Below are 6308 nucleotides of genomic sequence, written 5' to 3' on the forward strand. Positions count from 1 at the left end.
ACCCCACCAAGGCCGTGGCCAACTGGACCACGGCCAGGTACCCCGGCTGGTCATCCGGTCCTCTGTAGTCCTGCAGACACACAAGAAGAGATGGAAAACAATAAGTCAGTTGGATGGAACAGAGCGAGCGCAGTTTTTGGTGATGCGAGATGCACTGCAGTCGCAGACCACAAAGAGGTGGCGTGCTTACCTCAGCAACCTGCTGAGGCTCTGGCGAGGACCGGCCGGGGGAGTGGGGTGCGGGCTCGTGGGCACCGGTCGGACTGGATGGCTCGGGCGCGGGTGCGTCAGCCGGTCGCCCTGACCGCGGGTCCGTCTGAGGAGCAGGGAACTCGCCAGGCACGTGCAGGGTGAGGTCCTCCACCTCCTGCGGGCCGTCGGCGAGCTCGTCATCCTCGACGAGTTGGGGAACCCCCCCCCCCCGCGTCCGGAATGTCAGGGTCCAAGCTGACGTCCTGCAGCACTCTGCCCGTCTGGGAGTACAGGTACTCGATGCCGATGATTTCCCCTGAAGTACAACAACAGAAATCGCATCAGTCAGTCTGGTACAAATATCATTCAGTGTGGACACTTGTAAGCGCGGTGGCTATTGTGTTCTTACCCGTGTACTCCCTGGGCTTGGTGTAATCCTTGACCATACTCGTGCCAAGCACCCTTTGGCTGAGCTGGTCAAGGGAGTGCTGCAGGGGGCCATTGTAGGAGCGGAGCAGCAGCCGTCCCTCCTGTGCCACGGACGCCGCCCTGTCGGCGTTCCACCGCGTCAACCCCTCCAGGAGAAATGACTGGAAGTGCCAGGGATTGGCACTTTCTCCTGAGGAGGAACACAGATCTGTTTAGCAGTTTATTCAGTGCACACAATGTGAATGACAGCGAGTCGATGACAGTGAAAGATTGACATGACAGTGAAGAATGTGAAACATACCTGGAATGAAGCGGTTGAGATGCAGGTGGAACGACTCCAGGGACGTGGAGCCTCGTGCACAACGGTACACCGGCAGGCTGATCCCCCCCTTGGTCATCCTGCCGGTCTCAGTGTACAGCTCCACGCCCGGCGGGTCCTGGATGCAATGGAGGTGGCGCCGCTGCTCCGTCCAGATCTTCTGGATGCGGTCTTGGTCCAGCAGGGAAATCCCCATGGTGTCTCGTCCGTTGGCACCGCCGAAGGTTTCCAGGAGGTCACCGATCAGCCGCTCCGTCTCCGCCGCTCCACGCGTGCGGCGACGGCAATGGAGAGCCATATTCTTGCGGCTGACGTGCCTCCACACTCCGGCGTCGGACGAGAAGGTCATCCCCTGCGCCTCAAGCATCCTCTTCTTCGCCTTGAGCAACCGGGCTGCGTCCTCTGGGTCCCACAGGAAGATGCACGAAGACAGCTGCTGCAGGAAGGGTTTATACAGCTGGTGGCTCTCGGTGGTGACACCTGTTATGGAAAAATGCATGTTATATCAAGTTATGGAACCATGATGTCTCTTACTGTGATGCTGTTTGTTTAATTATTGTTTTTGCCACAACGCACCTGACGCGAACCGCCGCATCAGGTGCCAGATGTCCAGCCGGACCACCAGCTTGTCCCACTTCCCGAACATGTCAGCTGTCTTGGATCCCCCGTGGGACGAACAACAGTCCCGGTCGACGTAGAGGAGCTGAGGCGGCTCCACCCCAGCGTCCCGATACCGCCGCATTAACCCCGCAGCCATGGGCAACAGGCCGGCACCCTCGGCATCCGTGAGCACGGACATGAGCACCTGTCCGTGCTCGTTGCCGACGTTCGTTGCCCACGCTGCGGTCTGGGCGGCAGCACCGGCGAGCTTCCGGGTCACCTGTTTGAAAGAATAAATCATCTCAGTAAGGCTGCACGCACATAGCCAGAGCGTGATACTCCGCACTGACTTACCCGTTTCTAAGTCAGTGGCCATCTGGACCAGATCCTCGTCCGTCACCTCTGTAGACATGTATGTAGACACCGCTGTGGGGTGGGAGGGCAATGGTTAGTTAATCCTGTACACTGAACCACTGTTGTGTTAAAGAGAAAGAAAGAGATCTACCTGGAACTGCAGGCCGTGCTGGTGTGGTCATCAGCTTCCTGACCTTGGCCTGCAGCTCACCTGGGGCCATTGGACGCCTTGCCAGTAGGGCCGAGAACATGGGAGCGATCGGCTTGCGTGGCGGCAGCGAGGTGGAAGCAGCGGCCTTGCTGGGGCCACTGCTGGTGGTGGGGGTGCTGCTGCTGCTGCTGGTGGGAGGTGGGGGGGTAGCAGCCACCTCTGCCGACCGCTCCTTGTCTCGGCCCAGGATGGACTTCCTGGCGGCGTCCATCGAGGTCCCAGGCTGCGGTGTCTTCCGCCGTAGCCACTTGACAAATATGCAAAACAATGATCAAAGATTAATACGCATATAAACAAGTCACAGCACCCTGTCAACAGTACACTGCCCTTCACCACAACAGGACTTACGTCTGGTGCTTCTTCTCCGTGGAGTCGTACAGGTCCTTCAGGGTGGCCTCCTTGTAGTCCACAAAGCCAACAAGCGCCTCGCCCTCACACCCGGGCTGAGTGGCGCGAGCCCGGGCCTCCTCGTGCACCCGGTGGTAACGCAGCTGCTCAGCAAAAGCAGGGTGGGCGCACGAGTACCGGGCGAGTGCGTCCTTGTTGGCCATAAGGGGGCTGTCGGAGGCACTTTTCTCCCGCTCCCGCTGGTGGCTGGCAACCAACTGCGTGGTGTAGCCCACGTCGTTCTCCAGGAGCCAACGGAAAGTTTGACCCTGGTACTTGCCAAACTGGATGCTGTGGCAGCCCAGCACCAGCATGGGGTTACCAGGGTCACCGCCCTTTGAGATGACGTGGGCTTGGGCCTCCTTCTCCACCTCCTCTGGCTTCTTGGCCCTCGGCGGTCCCGCGTGGCCCCTTGCCGGCGATGAAGGCCGCCGCCTCATCAGAGGCCCGCAGGACAAGCTGCTGCGAGGCCGTCACTTTAAAATTTGCAAAAACCATCTCTACAATGACACAGCACAGCGTTAAGCGAGCATTACAGGTTAAACTACATGTTAATTGCCATATTAACAGGAATATCATACATAAGATTAATGATATACTAGTACTACACATTCACTATTGAAATATTAATGTTAACAAATTAACATAACTTGACACAACAGGTAAATAATGAACCCAGGGTCAGCCACCTATGCACTGGCAGCCATTAAACAAACAGGCTTATTGTTAATGCATAAAACATACACTTAAACTTTATATTTTGTTTTCACGTGGTGATATTATAATCTTAAGGGTCTAAAGATACTAACTGTATGGTCTTTTCATAATTTAATTTTGTTTTCAGAGATCGTCACATGCTGTCCTGTTAATTTCCAATGCAATGGATTACATTACATTACATTACATGCTAGCGATCTCTCAAAATGTATTTAATCTTTGATCAGACTAACTGGTTATCTTCCTTAGATGTAGTTACTACAGTTTGGAGTCGAAATTCAAAGTGTAAATATGGTTTAAATGTGTAAACAGGACGCCTGACGTTCACGTTAATTAACTAACGTTAACGTATCTTTTAAATATCAAAACCAGCGATTGACAGCATAATGCATCGACAAATTCCATGTCAGTACATTGTAAAAGTACTCTGGGAAGACAATGTTATGTCAGTACATTCGTAATATTCTATTTATTTTTGTTTTACTCACTGACTCACTGGGGTAATTGACTCGTTGTCAGTTGCTATGGTGGTTGCTATGACAAACGCTTGATTAAACTACCCGTTGATTGGCCCAAAACGCTCGACAAACGCTTGAGTATACTAACCGTTGATTGGCCCAAAACGCTCGACAAACGCTCGACAATACGAGCTGCTGATTGGCTCAAAACCGAAAACGCTCAACAAACGCTCGACAATACGAGCTGCTGATTGGCCCAAAACCGAAAACGCTCGACAAACGCTCGACAATCCGAGCTGCTGATTGGCCGGCATCCAGAGAGCATTGCTGGGCACAGAGCGCAAGGATTACACGCCAATCCGTGAAGCGCTCCATATTTTTGCAGCTGTGATCAAAGCCTGCTTCACTGGACTTGATTCATCCCCTCCTGCCACTCTTTGTTTTCTTTCTTGTTCTCTTGTGTCAAGGACTGGTGCATCTCCAATGTCTATAGCGCACTCTCAGTTTTCCTGCCAACTCTTTTTTTTAATGCTTGTACTCTGGGGCCATCGACGAGTGTGTCCACTCCCTTTCTTCAGCAGATGCCGTTGGGGAACAGGGTTTGACCACAAAGGCAATATCTCCAATGTCTATAGCGCACTCTCAGTTTTCCTGCCAAATCTTTTTTTTTATGCTTGTACTCTGGGGCCATCAACAAGTGTGTCCACTCCCTTTCTTCAGCAGATGCCGTTGGGGAACAGGGTTTGACCACAAAGGCAATATCTTTTCCCTTCAAGGTTGAGTCACAGAACACCACTGAAACAGAACAATACATTCACACAGAGCAAACTTGTGCTAAAATAAACTTCTACTTATGATGTTTTCACATTTTTATCATACAGTGACCAGCGGTGCTGTAAATACCTAAAGAGTTACATATGCCAAGTAGGAATACGTGTAAATGGCTACATGTGGTGTGATTAAACTTAAAGATCCTAGGCACAGTTGTCTATAAATACAGCAATCATGAGAACAGCTAAATGAAAATAAACAACAACAACAACCCATCAAAGTCTACAACTCTTGATTAGTTTGATTGCATGATAGCCCAATGAATTGTTGTAAACCTTGTTCTTCTTAAGTGTAGAACAACTCAGAAGCGAAGACCAGGAGACTTGGGATTGTATCTTTTAAGCAGGATTGTTTATTTGCTGTAGTCTGCTTCGTCCAAAATCAAAAGTCAAGTCTAACTAAGGCAGTATACATATAGTTCATATACCCTTTCAGGGGGAGGCGTTACATAATGGTGGAGACACTCTGAAACAAAAGCATGTAAATGAGGCATACAAGTTTAGGAACTTGCCCTAGACTGAGAGTGTTACCCATCCTAATCCAATCAGCATAACAGTGTAATGTAAATATCTTAAGTCAGACTGATCGGGGACAACTACGTGTGTCTGCAACTCCTCGTTAGGAAAGTATTTCTGCCTGTCACGCGGAAGACCAAGGTTCGATTCCCTGACGGGGAGATCCAGTCCTTTACTGCTGCCAAGAGACCTTAACAAAAGTTTTGCTCAGCACTATACCACCAACGCAAGACCGTTGGATGTAGGCTGGAAGCCCTGTTGTGCGGTCAGCAAGAATTCTCGAAATACATTAGCAGCTGGCAGGTGCAGATAAACTGAAACTCTTTTTGTTTGGACCTGGCACTTAAAAAAATTGCATGAACTTATTGACCTGACCTACCAGGCTCCATATTAAAAAACAAGGTTTCTAGTTTATAAATGTAACACGTTTTATACAGACACTTCACATTTGATGCATGTCACTGTTCCTGGAAGTCGCACTGATCGGAGACAACTACCTGTCTCTGCAACTCCTTGTTAGTATAGTGGAAATTATCTCCGCCTGTCACGCGGAAGACCGGGGTTCGATTCCCCGACGGGGAGATCCAGTCCACACTGCTGCCAAAAGACCGGTACAAAAGTTTTGCTGCAGCAAACGAGTTAGAGGAGGAGCTGGCCAGGGTCCCCAGAAAACTGTTTTAACGACAGCTTGAGCAAAATGAAATGCGTTGGCCGAGAATCGAACCCAGGTCAACTGGTGCGGGAGCCGAAAATGGTTAAGCTTAACTTCCCTTAACTTTTCCCATTCATTATCTATGGTAGTGCTTAACAATACGGATGCAATATACCTTTTGGCCACACGTAGACTTCCTGAACATTCTGCTTGTGTTAAGTCCAGGACAATCTAATAAAATATGTTTGACAGATAAGGGAATTTTACAAAACATACATAAAGTTGGGTCTTCACCTTTAAGCAAAAAAGCATGGGTCAAGGAAGTCTACACCTACGTGCGGCTGGCCCTCGTGCGGGAGCCGAAAATGGTTAAGCTTAACTTCCCTTAACTTTTCCCATTCATTCTCTATGGTAGTGCTTAACAATACGGATGCAATATACCTTTGGCCACACGTAGACTTCCTGAGCATTCTGCTTGTGTTAAGTCCAGGACAATCGAAAAAAATATGTTTGACAGATAAGGGAATTTTACAAAACATACATAAAGTTGGGTCTTCACCTTTAAGCAAACAAGCATGGGTCAAGGAAGTCTACACGTACGTGCGGCTGGCCCTCCCGTGTGAGGCGAACGTGATAACCACTA

At 50.1% G+C, this 6308-nt stretch overlaps 1 non-coding gene across 1 annotated transcript; it reads left to right on the top strand.

Annotated features, from left to right (window-relative positions):
* The first annotated feature begins 5523 nt into the window (after positions 1-5523).
* On the top strand, positions 5524-5595 carry trnad-guc (transfer RNA aspartic acid (anticodon GUC)). Its single transcript has one exon. It is a non-coding gene; the product is annotated as a tRNA-Asp (tRNA).
* Positions 5596-6308: the final 713 nt, after the last annotated feature.

Source organism: Siphateles boraxobius, unplaced genomic scaffold (assembly GCF_051911475.1).
Source record: "Siphateles boraxobius isolate OS27281-9 unplaced genomic scaffold, OSU_SipBor_1 42, whole genome shotgun sequence".
Lineage (NCBI taxonomy): Eukaryota > Metazoa > Chordata > Actinopteri > Cypriniformes > Leuciscidae > Siphateles > Siphateles boraxobius.